The following is a 16,835-nucleotide window of genomic DNA, read 5'->3' on the forward strand; positions in this document are numbered from 1 at the left end:
GTACATGCCTTTGACTGGAATCGAACCCGGGACCCTTGAGTCTGCAGGCCAACGCTCTATCCACTGAGCCAAACTGGTCAGGGCCAATTCTTTGTTTTCAACAAAATTGAAGGAGACGCACCCAGCCAGTGTGGGTCAGTGATTGAGTGTTGGCCCATGAACCAGGAAGTTGAAGTTCAATTCCTGGTCAGGGCACATGCCCAAAAGTTGTGGGCTTGATCCCCAGTAGAGGCTATACAGGAGGCAGCCGATCAATGATTCTCTCTCGCCATTAATGTTTCTATCCCTCTTTCCATCTCCCTTCCTCTCTCTGAAATCAATAAAAACATATAAAAAAGATTGAAGGAAACACTAATAAAATTGTCAGTGGATCATTAAAAACAATTTGGTAATATTGATACCATTGTAATTAGTTATTAATAATAGGAAAGAAGCAAGGGGAAGGCCACAGACATTATAGGCATGTCATTTGGGCAGCTTCACCAGGAAGCTGCAACTTTGTACTCCCCAGGTAACTGAACCATCAGCCTATTCCCTGCAAAACACTGGGGGGAAGAATACAACAAAGGAAAGGTAGACACATGCCCAGCAAAGTTGGCGGGGCATAGGGAAGGTTCTTGCCTGTCAATCAAACCTGGGGACAGAGATGAATGCCCAGAATTGGCGTGGCCACTGCAAGCCGTTGGGAATACATAATCTCCTAAACAAAGGAGTTCTCTCTCTTGTTACTCTTGGCATACTTGGCTTGTGACTCTTGGTTCTCTTACATTTGTCTTTAGCCACATGGACCCCACATGCAATGGACTGATGGATGCAGCGGAGAAACACAAGCTAAGCTAGCCTGATGCTGGACTGGACCTGGCTCCAACATGGAAAGGAAACTCTGGACACTGACTCTGGTTTTAACGCTACTGAAGCCCCAGCTACACTTCCTCTATGACGACTAAACTAAGGGAAATGGGACTTTGGAAACCCAGGAGTGTAATTCCACAGAAATAAAGCTTTCTACTGATGGGAAATAAGACATTGGGGGGGGGGGGGGGGGGGCTAGCAATCTGAGTTTGTGCCAGTAACCTAATGTGCATTCTTGATAGCCTATAATTAAGTCACTGTCCCTTTCCCAGAATCTGGTCTTGCAATACCTGAGGCCATAAACTGAACAATACAACCCCTGGAGGGGGTTATCAATGCTGATGCCAGGCCAGGCCCATAGGTGTGGTTTCACTGCCCCCATTCCAGCACATGGGGCTTTTTGCAAAGCCTGCGAAAGGTCCGGAAGTCCCATTACATATTTGGGGGACAAAGACACCAAAGGGATATAAAGAAGAGCTTCCACCATATTGGTTTGCTCAGACTTTGAGAGGCAACTCCTCTGAGAACGCTGGCATAATAACGCTGTGTAACTCCATTTCTCTAAGTGACGCTGGGGTTTCTTCGGTCTTCCACAACACTACTATATGCCATCCTCCCTTGTGAGTCTCAGAAAATTCCTTTTCTCAGATATGGCAAGAATCCCACCCCTACTAGCAACTGGGGGAGACAAGGCCCTCTCTTCTCTGTTAACAATATTAGGCATGTAATTTGGAAGAAGTTCAAAGAATTGAATGACATTTCTATTACAAAGCTCATTGGTTTCCATTTAATTTTCTATCATCTATCTAAACAATGTTTCTGAATGTTTAAATCTATAAAAATAAGACATGGCAATAAAATAGATGCTAAGCCTTTAGTCTAGCAATAAGTAATAGTCATCCATATATGCTTCGGCTAATTGGGAAAAAAACCTGTCCCTACCACCTCATTAAAAGATGTATTTCCAATAAAATTTTACTTTTTTTGTTAATAGTTGTATATCAAATTTTACAGTTATTTATATTGTTCTGATCAACCAAGCATTAATCACTATAACACAACTAAAATCATAAAAAAATTGTTAACAGAGTTTTATGAACAAAGAGTTTTAACTAAAAATTGTATTGATGTGTTACTCAATAAAAGACTTTTCAGTCATAAACTGTATTACAGTCGGATAAACTCTATAATGAGGTGGGATGAAAATACAAGCTCCTGGGAGGAAAGGACCAATGTAAACTTCCAGCTGCTAAAGAATCAGTGTGTTTCTCAACTTTTTAAAATGGATAATGAAGGATGTCAAATTGCTATGATGTTTATAGTCCCCTGGACATTAACATTATTTTTATTTTAAAATATCAATATTCCTTTTTCTTGGAGTTTTCGTAATGACTGTAATATATAATCAAATAAAGGCAGATAGAAGTGAAAAAAAAATCCATTTTCATCGAGTGCTACAAAGGAGAGTCTTTGGAACTATTTAAGCTTCTGATGAAAAATTTTAAATGCCAATTAAAAAAAAATACAGGAGGGGATGTAATGCAGAAAAAATGTTTAGAGGATTTGAAGGCCACTGTCTGGGAGGCCGTGACCCGCCCGCGCCGACAGCGCCTGCTCCCCCCCTCCCACCTCCCCACCCCCCCCCCACCCCACGGCCCGGGTTGGCCTCTGGAAGCGCATCTGTCCCGCTCTGCCTTAGGGAACCTCTGATGTGGCAGAAACACAACAAAAGTAAATGACACGAGCCCCTCTCCAGCGCGCCCAGCCCTGGGCTCTGCCCGCCGCCGTCCAGCCTCCCGGGCCTGGGCTCAGCCGGCCCTCGGCCTCACCCACCAGCGGCCGGTGCCCCCACCCCGCCCCCGCCCCCCGCCCCCCGCCCCCATCCGCACCCCGCACCCCTCCCCGCCGCCGCGTCCCCTGACCCGCCCGCCCCGCCGCCTCCCGGCCCGACCGCCCAGCCCGGGAGTAAATAAACCAGCGGGCAGGGACCCAGACAATGGCCTTGGCGAGGAGTTAATGGGCTGGGCCTCTCGCGTTAGCCGAGTGTGACCGGGGCTGGCAGGGGGCCTGGCCCGGCGCCAGCATCGATTACGACCAGACGGAGCCAGGGCAGACTTGGCACGGCGGGCCCGCAGCTGGCAGAGCCAGTCACCCGGCCACGAGGGCGTGCGCCGGCCCCGGGCGCCCGCGGCCCCGCTGGCCCCGCTCCCGCCGGCTGGGCGGCCGCCCCTGCCCGTGGGGCAGGGCCCCTGGCGAGCCCCGGACTCGCGGCCCGACCTTTGGTCCTCCCCAGGGGGCTGCCCCAGATCCGGCCTCTCCCTGTCCGCGGCCGCGGGGGAGGCTGCTCTGGGCCCCACGGACGGGAGGGGGGCGGCGGGGGAGGGGCCGTGGCGAGGAGAGAAGCTGCGGGGGCCGCTAGGCTGGGCGGGAAGAGCAGGTAAAGCGGCCCGAATTCGTCTCCAGACTGGGGGGGGGGGGGGGGGGGGGCCGTGAGGTCTTTCTTTTCCTGCCCCAAAGCCCTGCGGGGCCCCTCGGCTGAGCTCCGCCGCAGCACCCCCGCCCTGGAGAGCCAGTGGGGCCGGACGCAGGGGAGCCAACCTGAAGGGCTCTTCTCAGCTTCTGCGGGGGCCACAGAAAGCCAGTGCTTCCCTCCCGCCTTCCAAATCCTTCTGGCTGGGCTAATCATCAGACCCACTGAGACCGATTCGCAGGAGAAAATCAAATTGTAATACATGTGCATGGGGATTCCAATAAGCATGAAAATTCCAAAGACAGTGAGGCAATATTGGGTTTATTGTGACATTTTTGGACAAAGGAGAAAAGGGTTAGAGGCCAGGGTATTCGATTTCAAAAGTGGGAATGGGTGATTTACAGGTAGTTGAGGAAGGACACGGCAGGGAAATGCTCGCTGGGCTGCTCCACAGTGGGACACAGAGGGCATCCGGCTAGCGGGCTGGGAGTAACGCTGGGGTGAAGATTCCTAAGGTGGTCAAGCCCGGACTCCCTCCCGAAAGCAGGTTTCTGGTCTGAATCTCTTGGGCAGGAAAAGGGGGAGGGTCAAAGGTTCTTTCTGAGTCTTGTTTCTTAGTAAACAGCTTAACATCAATATCCCAAAAGGCAGCTTCAAGGTGACAAAATTTTGGTTCCCTTCACTTCTCTGCTTAAAAGGTGTTCATGTTGCAGTTTACAAGCCAGGCTTGCCTGGGTGGAAAGGAAATGCTTTGCTTTTTAAAGTTCGCTTCCAGTTCCACGACTCTCCTCGGACACCTCCCCTGGGCAACAGAGTAAGTATAATACGACTCTTCATCACCCCCGGGTCTCCGGCCGGCTCCTCGCCCTGTGCTGAGGAGACCCATGCTCTCAGTCTTGCTGAGCCAAGGTTGTGCAGGTTTGGCCTGACATCAGGGACACCAGTCATTCCACTGGGAAGAGTCTCCAAATTTGAGGGGATGGTCCCTGAGAGGCCTAGGGAACCCCACTGAGGAGAGAAAACACCTGGTCACATCCCAGAGTGACAGTCCCTGCTCCCTGAGGCCGCAGGTGGAGAGCAGGGAGGTCAGGTCCTGCTAGAGCCGGATCATGCCACAGCTTCGGAGCTGCGGGTGGTGGTGTATCCCATCCCAGGAGGCAGGTATGGACCCCTCCACCCCAATGCCCAGGGAGGGAAGTTGAACCGAGGAGTGAGAGGCATTGGAAATGGACCACCCCCGGGCCCAGGTAGAGCAGTTAGATCTCATGCCACTTCCCGTTCTTCCTCCAGCTCTTAGTTCCCCTGCTTCCCTCCTCAAGCTCTAAGACTGGATCGTATCCTTCCCCACGAACCCTGTTCTCAGGGGGCGTTTGGTGTGTGTAATGACTGACTAGCGGAGGGTGAGTGGGACTTGGGGAGGGGGGGAATGTGTGGCCCACTAAGTGACATCAGCTCTAGCAACACTGGGGAACTGTGGCCTTCAGATGGAATGGACACAGTGACAAGAAGCAAAACTGGCCTGGACTAGGGATGAGAAATGCCCAGACATTTTGTACTAAAAGGAGGAATGGTGGGGGATGACTTTTCTAAAAGAAGTATGGCTCTGGCTGGTGTGATTCAGTTGGTTGGAGGGTTGTCCCATGCACTGAAAGGTCACAGGTTCGATTCCCGGTCAGGGCACGTATCTAGGCTGAGCGTTCCAGCCTTTGTCGGGGCATGTACAGGAGGCAACTGATGTTTCTCTCTCACATGGATGTTTTTCTATCTCTCTCCCTTTCTTTCTCTCTAAAATCAATAAAAACATATTTTAAAAATCTAAAGAGAAATACAATTATATTTTCCCCCCTCCACATTTACTTTTTAGAGTCCTTTAAGGACCTACAAAAACCACTTAGGTCGTTTAGGAACATAAAACGTGCTATGCATAACTTGGCTCATAAAATTGTCACCTTTGTTATATGGTTTTGGAGATGTGAAGGCCTGTTATAAAGTTATAAACGCGTTGTTAATGGAGAGTCTTTATTTTTCCACAATATTTTTTAAAACCAAAAGACTCAAGGAGTTTGGATTTTTCACTCCTGGCCTTCACATCTACAGCCCAGACTCATCCTTTTGGCATCATTTACACAGGAGCTCAAAGTCCTCTCACACTGGACCCTCACACCCAGGGCCGGCTCTGACCTGGGCAGCCATAGCCACGGAGGGCCCTGGGCTCAGTAAGGCCTGCACTTGGTTTACTACCCTGCTGTTGCCATCTTAAAATTCTTCAAAATTTTTTTAACAAGGGGCCCACATTTTCATTTGGCACTGAGTCCCATGAATTACATAGTGGATTCTACTTGCACCCTACCAGTCCCTCTGCCCGGGGCCAGCACTGACCTTCCTGGGCCCGGTCCCTCTGGGCCAATGCTGGTCCTCACCCGCAGTGTCCCTGGGGTCCCAGATGGCCTTGTCCTTCCTCAACTCTCCTTCTCCCCTGAAGGCCCTGCATTCCTCCTGATCTCCTCCTGTCCCCGGCCAGCACGTCAGCATCTACTTCTCACATCCCCCCTTTGTCTGGCTCTGGTGACCACCTGGAACACAACCGCACTGCAGAGCCCGTGTCCCGTGTGAAGTGGCTTTGGGCAACCAGGCTCGCTCCTCACTGCAGCTGGTGTCCCCTCCAGAAGCCGCACTTCACCCGGGGCGGGGAACCTTCAAAGGAGCCAGGCCTTCCTGGCTGCTCCCTCTGCATCCTGATCCAGTCGGAAGGTGTTTTTGCCATTTTCCTATCAGCTCGGTGGGAAAAGTTCAAAGAGACTCTGTCTTCCTCTCTGGCTTCCTTTCCAGACGCAGCAGCTTTCTCTCGGCTGCTCCCCGCCCCCCCCGCCCCCCCCCCGCCCCCCTCTCCAGGAAATCGGTGTCTTCCTCCCTCCCCCATCAAAAATGGTCCATTTATGAGGGTTATCCTGAAAGCAGGTGTGTGTATGTTTGGGGGACAAGGGGTCCTTTGAAGCACAAGGCAGGTCAGAAGTCAGCAACTCCCTGACTTTGGGGTCTCTTTGCCAACGCCTTGCTGTGGAGTTAGACTCTCAGAGGATTGGAGAGGGAGAAGCGGGAGAGAGAGCCCCTGGGGCTAGAATAGCCGTGGGCAATCTATGGCCCGCTGGCCGGATCCGCCCGTTTGAAATGAATAAAACTAAAAAAAAAAAAGACTGTACCCTTTTATGTAATGATGTTTACTTTGAATTTATATTAGTTCACACAAACACTCCATCCATGCTTTTGTTCCGGCCCTCCGGTCCAGTTTAAGAACCCATTGTGGCCCTCGAGTCAAAAAGTTTGCCCACCCCTGGGCTAGAAGAACATGAGCAGCTCTCATTAGAGCACTTGAGTCACCAATTCTGAAAGAAGGTGATGGAGTCTTTATAATCTGCTTCTCCTGGTCACGCTGCCTCGTGGCCTCTGACAAAGGGGAATTTGCCCCACCTGCTGCCTTAGTGGCTGAGGCTACTCACTGGGAAGAACCTTGAATCCCAGTGGTCTAAGAATGGGCCTCTGATTCCAGAATGTGTAGCAGTCAGTCATTCCTGCCCCAAACTGGGAGTTTTCTGATTCTCCCAAGGCATTAGGGTTGCTCAGCACTCTACTCGGTCAATTCTAACTGCCCCAGAAAACTAGTCTCATGCTCAGAAGAGTGTGTAAACACAGCTGACATCACTCCTCCATCCCAGCTCTCCCTCTTTCCTCCTCTAACGATTAAAACGAGTCAACAGAGGTGTAGAGGTGCCTTGCCCGTTGTTCCCATGCCAGGCTTAACCACTCACTGCAGAGGAGCCTGCCAGGACAAGGACAAGCCCTGGGCTCCAAGCCTTCCCTTCCAGGTCAGCACTGGGCATCCCCAGCCTGAGGACCAGACGAAATAGGTAGGACTGTGAGCAGGCCAGGAGACAAGGTGGACGGTAGACCAAAAGGCAGCAAGAACATGCCCTGAAAATTTAAATCCCAAAAGAATAGAGGGGGCTGGTTTCCAGAAAGGCCCCTTGTGGAGCAGACTCAACTGGCAGAGGAATATCTGTTCATGCTCTGGGGAAAGGGAGACGTGAGGGCAGTCGGCAAAAATTCTAACTTCCCAAAAGGAAAGAGGAGTAAGGGTGGAAATTACCCCCTTCAGCAAGACTGCCAAGAAATGGGGTAAAAGAGGAAGAAAAAGGAGGTACACGGAGCCTGAAAATCACACCATTGGAATCAAAGGGATCCACTGAGTCTAGCAGTAAGAGAAGGAAGTTTTAGCTGTCTTAGTCAATCTTGTGACCAACAGTGCCTGGGACTTTCCTAGCAGCATTAATGCACAGGGGCTTGGAATACCCTCTGTGGCCAGAAATGGTATCTGTGCACCATTATGCACCCTTCCATGGAGTGCAGGTGATGCTGGGAAGTGTCCACCCAGCCAGGGACTATATTCCCCAGTTTCTCTTGCAGTAAGTGTGGTACCACGTGACTAGTGCTCACAAACAGAAAATGAATGGAGATGGTGTGTGTCATTTCCAAACTGATGTGGCTAAGAAGCAGATGTGCCTTTTCCACCCCCTCTTTCCCCATCTGTAGTGGCTTTTGAAGGTACTTGTGAAGTTGACCAAGTGACAAGCTAGAAGGAGCCTGGATCCTTGACTCACCACATCAAAGGCCACCCACCAAACACCCTCAGTAGACAACAGTGTGAGTGAGAAATAAACTTGTTTTGTGTTAAGCCTTTAAGATGTTTGGGGTATATGTAATAGAGCAGCTAGCGTTCCTTACATCCCTGACCCAGAAATTGCACTTCTAGGAATGTTTCCTAAAGAAATAACCAGAGAAACAAAGATTTATAGAGCCTAAGAACAAGGAGCAAAACCTTAAATGGTTATAATCACAGTGAACACTGCATGGAGCTCTGAAATAGGGGAATGGGAAGTGGCCAGCAGAGGAGAGCAAATAGATTGGGCAATTGCACAGTACTACAAATACTAATAGTTGTGGGAAATAAGGAAGAACAGCAGTTGAGAAGAAAATATGAAAACTGATCAACAATCCCTGTGTTTAACAAGTGTGTAAACTGAACCATCTGTACAAACATTTTGGAAGAGGTTGGTGAATAGATCCTTGCAGGGAAATACTTTGTTAATTGCAATCAGGAGTCATCAGCATTTCCCTCCTTCCCCTAAGAAATCCTTTGACATCTGATTAAATTGTCAAGGTCTCTTTTACCTATTTTTAAATTTTTAATTCTTTTTAAAAATTTTGAAATTTTTAATTATTTTTAAATATTTTAAAAATATTTTTTTATTATTGATTATAGAGGAAGAGAGAGAGAGAGAGAGAGAGAGAGAGAGAGAGAGAGAGAGAGAGAGAGGAAGCAGGAGAAAGAGAAACATTGATTGGCTGCCTCCTGCACAACCCCTACTAGGGATCCAGCCTACAACCCCGGGCATGTGCCCTGACTGGGAATAGAACCTACAACCTCTTGGTGCATGGGATGATGCTCAACCAATTGAGCCACACCTGCCAGGGCACTTTTACCTATTATATCTGGATTTCTCTAGCTCAAAAACCTTTACATTTGTGTTTTCATAAATCCAAAGCTCTTTGTTCTCTTTTGTCAGTGATGCTCCTCACCATCTTCTCTGGCCCCAGGCAGTGATGGTAGTATTGGTAAAGTAAGTACTAGTACTAATGTTTAAAATATTCTATATTTATATATTGCTTATACTTTCAAATACATTTTCACTATTTTGCAGGATTGTAATTATTACTTCAAATGTCATTTTCAGACTGGCAACTCCCACATGCACCAGAAATAACCTTCAAAGTTTTATTATTTCGTATTTCTGAAATAGTGATCTCAAATATGGGCAGAAAATGAAAAAAAAAAAGTTCCCCTTTCGTTACTATTAGTCAGGATAGACCAGGGTATGCTGCAGTAATAAAGTAACTCTGAAATTCCAGTGGACACAAGAGAGGTTTTTTTCTCTCTTAGGCTATGTGTGCATCCCAGGTTGGCTCCACACAGTCCTCAGGGACCCCAGGGTGACAGAAGTTACACCATATTGTAGCTGCGCTATCTGGAACAAGAGGCCCACTCAATCACGGAACAAGGGATGAGAGAGTAAAGAACGGTACATGGGTATTTTCTGCCCCAGCCTGGAAGTGACACACACCATTTCTGCTTATGCTTTATTGCTCACAACTTGTCACATGGCCCACCTAACATGAAGGACTAAATACAATGTTTAGCAAGCACCACTGTCTCTGCCATAATTACTACATCTTCTCTCATCCTGTCTACCATTTCCTCTCTGGAACTGCCTGTTTTCTACTTATGTTAGCATATGTACAGTAATCTAACCTTCTGACATTGTACTAGGACAGGGGTGGCAAGTACGTGCTAGCATTTCCTCTTCCCATGCCCAGCAGACATTGCTCTTTGATCACAAGGACTTTCTTCTGTTAAGCCAGGAGGCAGCATCGGAACTCCCCAACACAGGTGGCCGCCAGTTTCTCCGTGTCATCACTAGAGAGGAAACTTATTTGCCATTCCTTGCCTAAGGATTTCACTGACACCTCGGACATGGAACTGGCTTGCTTGGCTCCACTTCTTTCTTTGGGGGTGAACATGAAACCGGCAGGCAATTGGTCATTTCTGTTATCTGTCCTGTTTACAAACACCTAATCTGGGGCCTCCAATGTTACCAGCATGCTTGGACTCTGGTATTTTCCCTTCAACTTCTACCACTTTGATCAGGATAAGAACAATCAAAGGAAACTTGACTTCCTTCACAGCTAGCATGGGCTAACACAAGAAAAGGAATCTTTAGGGGAAAAACAGAAACACAAATCCTTCCGACCCAGACTTGTGGAATGGAACAGTCCAGACCTCCTCTCCAGAAGCCCCTATAGTTTTACAGGTCAGTCCCCTAAACCCAAGAGGGAATCTTTTGTTCCTACCCTCAGTGATGTGCAGCAAAGAGAATATCCTTCATAAAAAGTAATCATACATTAAAAAGGAAAGAAAATATCCCTTTTCTTAAGAGTTAAACAAAGTAGGATCTTAATAATAAGAAAATCCAGAATGTTCTTTCCTCTCAGCCCTTAACACTCTGCTCACCATTTCTGTTTCTTGAGAGCTTTAACCTGAGTCCCTGGGCTCTCTGGTAAGAGACACTTCAGAAAATAGAGAAGTTGGGGCAGGCTGCTGGCTTCCTGATATTTTTTTCTCTAAGTCGTTTCCCAAAATGTCTTAAAGTCCTCCGGTTATACAACATTGAAGATCTGATCTCTTACTACCACAGTCAAGAAGTCTCTCCCTACAGAGGGTTTCACTACTGTTGCTGTTTGGAATTGGCTCAGCAGACGTAAACAGGGTCATCTGGGGCCAAAGAGGGTGGGTGTTTAGTTTTAAAGCTCTGGGGTTAAGAGTGAAAACATGTGACTCCAGCCTGGCCAGAAACAGAGGAGCCTTTGTGTGCAGGGAGCAAGCGATTGGCAGTCCCGAGGCTAAACACAGGGGGAGAGAGAAAGAGGCTGACACAGGTTTCAAGGGTCTGATAGGACACCACTGGCGGGAGGTTAACTCTTTGTGTCAGGCTCAGAGGCTCCCATGGGGAGAGCTTCTGTTTGTGGCTCATTGTAGAGCTAAGACCTTAAAAAAAATAAGTAGAGCTCCCTTGGCTTGCAAAGAAATACATGTTCTCCCGTAGCCAGTGTTGAGATGAAGGCAGGCTGAAGCAACTGGAAGCAAAAGCAATGCCTGGGAGCGGGTGGGGCTGATAGATAATCCAATAGAACCTCCTTGGAGTCCTAACATCTGAACACTGCAGGCTGTTCCTGTGCCAGTGCTCCCCCCAGCGCCCCCTCCTTCTCTCCCTGGATGGCGGGGATGAGCCAGAGAAGAGAGCAGGGCAGCCTGGACCACATCTCCTCCTCATCGGCCCTCCTCAGCAGGGGGGAGGCTGGTGGTTGGCAGAGCACTGCAAGAGGGAAGCTGGCAGGCTGCTGGCTCAGCCCACCCTGGCTATTCCCTCAGGCGGCAGCAGCCCACTGGCAGCATCACTCACCAAGGTGCTGGGGACCCACAGGCACTTGGTGAGCTTGGGCTCTGCTCACGGTCAATACTGAGTGAGGCAGGTGGTCCTCGGGCTGGCCCCCTCTCCTACACTGCTCAGAGCCCACCTGCCCCGGTGCCAATGTGCCCTTTCCCCAATCCCACCTCTGCCCAGATATTCCTGCATTGAATGTATTTGAAATGAGCGGGTCAAGTTTCCTGAAAATCTATAGAATCTGACTGTCAGACTTTGGTCGGGTGAGGAAAAGGAAACAAAGATCACTCAAAGCCTGGATCCAGGAGCCTCCTCAGAAGGAGTTCAGAAATGAACATGGCAGTGGTGGCACACCTTGCTGAACATCGCATCAGTACTCACCCCATTCTTCCAACTGTAACTCACCACTCCTTCCTTCCGCAAAGATTTCTTAGCATTGTGCCAGTGTCAAGTTCTTTGCTGGATGGTGGGGATACAGTAGTGAATGAGACAGACCAGGTCCTGCCACCAGGAGCCTTTAGTCTATCAGACATTCACAGAGCCATTCACACACTGGCACGCACTGGACAAGAAAGTGGTGATAACTGTACTGGGTAAGTGGGGACTGCCCATGTGAGAGGTGGTCCTGATGGGTTGAAATCTAGTCTTACCGGGGGTTCCGTTTCCCCAGTTACTGACATGTCTCCAGCTCTTCTCCGAGTTTCGGGGAGGGATCACTGCTGGAAGGTCCATCAGCAGCAGCACGCGGATGCAGTGCCACGTCCGGGGCCTCACTGGCCCCAGGCTTGATCTGCCAGACTTGGAGCTGATGGGTTTTTCCGAGGTTGCTATTTAAAACAGTGCAGTATACAGATCTTATATCATAGGAATCTACACCTGAAACCTATATGATCCTCTTAACCAATGTCACCCCAATAAATTTAATAAAAATAAAGAAGCAAAGGCAGTTAATTAACTAATTAATCAATTCATTAAAAAAACAAACTGTACCCAGTTCACCCTGGCCAGTGTGGGCTCAGTTGGTTGGAGCATCATCACGTTTACCGAAAGGGGGCTGGTTTAATTCCTAGTCAGGGCACATACCCAGGTTTTGGGTTCAATCCCCGGTTGGGGCACAGGCAGGAGGCAACCAATTGGTGATTCTCTTTTACATCGATGTTCCTCTCTCTCTCTCTCTCTCTCTCCTCTCTCTAAAGTTAATGAAAAAAGAAAAATAACATTAAATCAAAAATTATGTCACATAATTAAAAAACAGTAACCAGTACCCAGTTCACTTGAGTGTATGTGCGGGTGTGCGCGCGCACAGTACCTATAAAACTGCTGCCCAGTGCTCAAGGGCACTTGGCAAATGTAATGATGTGTTGGAAATGAGGTTGCCACCAGGCACTGAACCCTCTCCTCTTCAAAGATAAATTCACCCGGCAGAACCCTGGACTCACTCAGGTGAAAAACAAGAACCTTTTATCAGGGTTGCCCAGAGCGCCCTGATTTTTACCCTTGACAGCTCCTGGGTCTCTCAGGGCCACAGGCCACATTCTCCTCCACCTTCAGTGACTGATTGCACCCCACCTGCTCATTCAGCACGAATCCTGAGACACCTTCAGCAAGAGCCCCTTTCCTCCCTGAGTTTATGGAATGGCATGTGGCTTATTGCCCACTTTCAGCTGGTTAAGATAGCAGGGCTGCAAGGCAACTGTGGCCACAAATACCCTGTCTGCATGTGGATGTGGGGGTCTCCAAAAGAACCAGACCACTGTCACAGCTCCAGTCTCCGAGTGTGCTGAAGAAGTGTGCATCTCTGAAATCCAGAAGGCAGAATAATAAATGAAGTGCATCCAGAGATTGCACTGTCCTCCTTTATGGTGTATACAGAGGTCGAAATGTCTAGGAGGCAGAGGTAACTTCTTGTGGTATAAGCAAAGTCAGGCACAGAAAGAGGAAAGAATGGGCTTTGGCTTCTAAGTTTTGTGTGCACAATTTGTTTTATTTTAGAGAAAGAAGGAGGGAGGAAAGAAAGGACAGAGAGAGAAACATTGATTTGTTGTTCCACTCATTTACGCATTCACTAGAGGCCCGGTGCACTAAAATTCGTGTACTCAGGGAGGTCCCTCAGCTCAGCCTGCACCCTCTCACAGTCCAGGAGCCCTCAGGGGATGTCTGACTGACGCAGTCTGGCCTCCCTATGTGGGAGGCGACCAGGCTGGCTGATCAGGGGACCGCACCGGCCAGCGAGCGGCCGGCCCTGCCCACCCCCAGCCCCCCAGTCTCCCCTCCGCTGCCGCTGCTCCCCCCCAATCGCTGTCCCCTCCCTCTGCCCACTAGCACACACCTTGGCTGGCCTGGCACCGCCTGCTCACCAGCCCTGCCCCCCGCTGACTGGTCATTCTGCTGTTTGGTCGATTTGCATATTATGCTTCCATTACATAGGATTGGTTGGTTCTTGTATGTGCCCTGACCAGGGATCCAACCTACAACCTTGGCATATCGGGACGACATTCTAATCAACTAAGCTACCCGGCCAGGGTGGGTCTCTAAGTTTGTGTACTACTTGTTCTTCACAGATATGCAGTCTGGTCCGATCCCATTGTATAGGTGAGGACACCAAGGACCAGAGAAGTGAAGCCATTTCTTTGCCCAGAGTCCTTCAGCCCGTTAGTGACAGAGTCAGCCTACAAACCCAGTCTCCTCAATCCTAGTCAGGCGGGGTTTCCACTGCTTCACAACTGGATTTCTTTTAGGACATAATTTTGAGGGCGGGCATCCTGTGGCCTGCTTCTTTATTTTATAAGAGTTTTTATTGCTTTTTAGAGAGGGAGAAACATCGATGTGAGAGCAAGACATTTATTGGCTGTCTCTTGCAATAGAGCAACCTGGGCATGTGCTCTGACTGGGCATCAAACCGGCAACCTTTTGGTGTACAGGACGATGCTCTAACCGAGCCCCACCGGCCGGGGCTGGCTTGCTTCTTTAAAATCTCTGCATGGTGTAGGGTGGTGTCTTGTTCAGGGTAAGGGGCTCAGCCAGTGCTGTTGACTCACTCAGCGGACCTTGTCTCCCCTCACGGGCAGGGCATGGCATAATGCAAATGCTAGAGCCAGATTCACCTGCAAGGTAGCATGGAGCCAGGGGACCTTTGAATGGCAGCAAAAGTACCAGCCAGAGAGGACATCACTTACTCTCACCTCCCTTCAGGGCAATTCCAATTCCAATTCCATTCTGAGCCTTCCCTTTTTAGGAGGACAAACACTCCTGGGAAGCAGGGGATTAAGGGAGGATGACTGGGGTTAGTGGTCCAATGGAGTCTCGTTTTCCACAAGAACTGGTTCCAAGACTTCTTGTCAGGCAAAAATCACATGATGTGAAAATTGCCCTTAAAAACCCTGTCAGACACCCAGGAAGTACAACAAGCAAACATATCACTTCTCAGGAAACCCCAGCCAGCTCGCTTTTCCTTCAGCTTGGAAGAGGGCTCTGTGGCCTCCGTGGAGCAGCAGAGGAAGCCACTGGCAGCCAGGGCACACTGGACCAGAAACAATTATCTTTGAGGGTGATACGCTGCTGGTGTGATATGAGGCCAGGAAAGGGCTGTCATGCATGTTCCCATGTCACACTCTCTACAGGCACCACATGTTCACGGAGTGGAGGGCAGGAGACCCATCTGCTACACTATGTCACCGTATACATTTCTCTCTCTCTCCCCTGTACACACCCCCAAACTGAACATGTACCGTTGATTTCGTGTCCATTAAATGGGCGCTCCAGGAAATCTCCATCTTAACACCAATCTCTCAGCATGCTGCCACCTAGGGCTGACACTTCTGAGTTCCTGACCCACAGAAACTGTGAGATAATAAATGTTTGTGGTTGGAAGCTGCTAGGCTTGGGAATATTCCATTATACAGAATACAAATGCAGAATTCGGATACAGGGGATAGCTGGAGAGGCGGGCTAAGGAATGTGAGCTTGATTCAGGAGGGCGAGTTTTCCAGGGGAGAGCAATGGGATCTGGCCTGTTCTTTAGAAATGCCTCTGGCGCAGAGAGGTCACTGTGGAAGGAGGAAGGCTGGCAGAGACCAATCAGGAGGCTCGTCAATTGTTTAGGGGGAAAAAAAATCAGAACAACACAGCAGAGATAGAAGACATGTGCAAGAGACAGTTCCTAGTAAGAATGATCAGACCTTGCTCTAGCTGGTTTGGTTCAGTAGATAAGAGTGTCGGACTGCAGACTGAAGGGTCCCGGGTTTGATTCCGGTCAAGAGCACATGCCCAGGTTGCGGGCTCAATCCCCAGTTGGGGTGTGCAGTAGGCAGCCAATCAATGATTCTCACTCATCATTGATGTTTCTATCTCTTCCTCTCCTTTCCTCTCTGAAATCAATACTGGTCAGAACTTATTGATCGGCTGCCTACAAATAACAATAACAAAAGTAATATTATCAGCTAACATTTATTTATTTATTTAAGAGGAGACAGAGTGGGAGTGGAGGCAGGGGCCTTTTATTTATTATTGATTTTTAGAGAGAATTAGGGAGAGTGTGAAAGCGAAACATTAATTTGTTGTCCCACTTAAGCATTTTATTCATGCATTTATTGCTTGGTTCTTACAAGTGCCCTGAGGATCCAACCTGCAACCTCGGCATATCGGGACAATGCTCTAACCAACCAAGCTACCTGGTCAGGGCCCAGCTAACATTTATTGGCAACTTAATATGTACCAAGCATTATTCTAAGCACCTGACACATATTCACATATTTAATGCTCACAACAACCTTCAATAGATACTATTGTCATCTCATTTTACAGATAAGGAAACTGAGGCACAGCAAGGCTATGTGACCTGCCCAGTGCCATTCAGCTGGTGAGCAGCAGAGCGTGGGTTCAAACCTGGGCAGCTGCGCCTTTAACTTCTCCCTGGACTTCCTGGGAAGGGTTCAGAGAGAAAGAGAAAGGGAGGGACAGGGGGGACAGGGTGAGCTCTCAGGTTTCTAGCCTAGGCAATTGAATGCAGCCGTACCCAAAGTAGGAGCAGATGACTTGAAAGAAAGACAGTACATCACCAATCACCTACTAATTCCCTGTGTAGCTCATAGGAGCTGCTAATGGGCTCAACTACAACCCTGCACGTGAAATGTAGAATAACATCCGGACGTGGCACCAGGCCGCACTTCTCCCACACTCCAGTAAAAATAAACCTCTCCGTCCAAATATAGAGTGGTTAGAAGTGCCATGTTTTACAGGAGAAGAGGCAGTTATTTGGCATTAAAAATAGACAAGTTTTGGCTTCCCTGCAGATCTGGGCAAGAGCACTGCAATTTCCAAGTGGAAACCCAGATGGATGGGGTAGGCCCCCCTCAGACTGACTCAGCTATTTAAAAAGCCCAACCGAAAATTGCATCCCCTTTCTGGGCCTCAGTTTACTCAACCATAAAAGGAAGAGGTTAGACAAGACGGTTCAATGT

At 48.9% G+C, this 16,835-nt stretch overlaps 1 long non-coding RNA gene across 1 annotated transcript; it reads left to right on the forward strand.

Annotated features, from left to right (window-relative positions):
- Window positions 1–3,243: 3,243 nt before the first annotated feature.
- Window positions 3,244–8,019, forward strand: LOC118664471. Its single transcript, XR_004970325.1, has 3 exons — window positions 3,244–3,289; window positions 4,021–4,136; window positions 7,910–8,019. It is a non-coding gene; the product is annotated as an uncharacterized LOC118664471 (long non-coding RNA).
- The last annotated feature ends 8,816 nt before the right edge of the window (window positions 8,020–16,835 follow it).

The sequence above is a fragment of the Myotis myotis genome, unplaced genomic scaffold, assembly GCF_014108235.1.
Source record: "Myotis myotis isolate mMyoMyo1 unplaced genomic scaffold, mMyoMyo1.p scaffold_m19_p_1, whole genome shotgun sequence".
Classification (NCBI taxonomy): Eukaryota; Metazoa; Chordata; class Mammalia; order Chiroptera; family Vespertilionidae; genus Myotis; species Myotis myotis.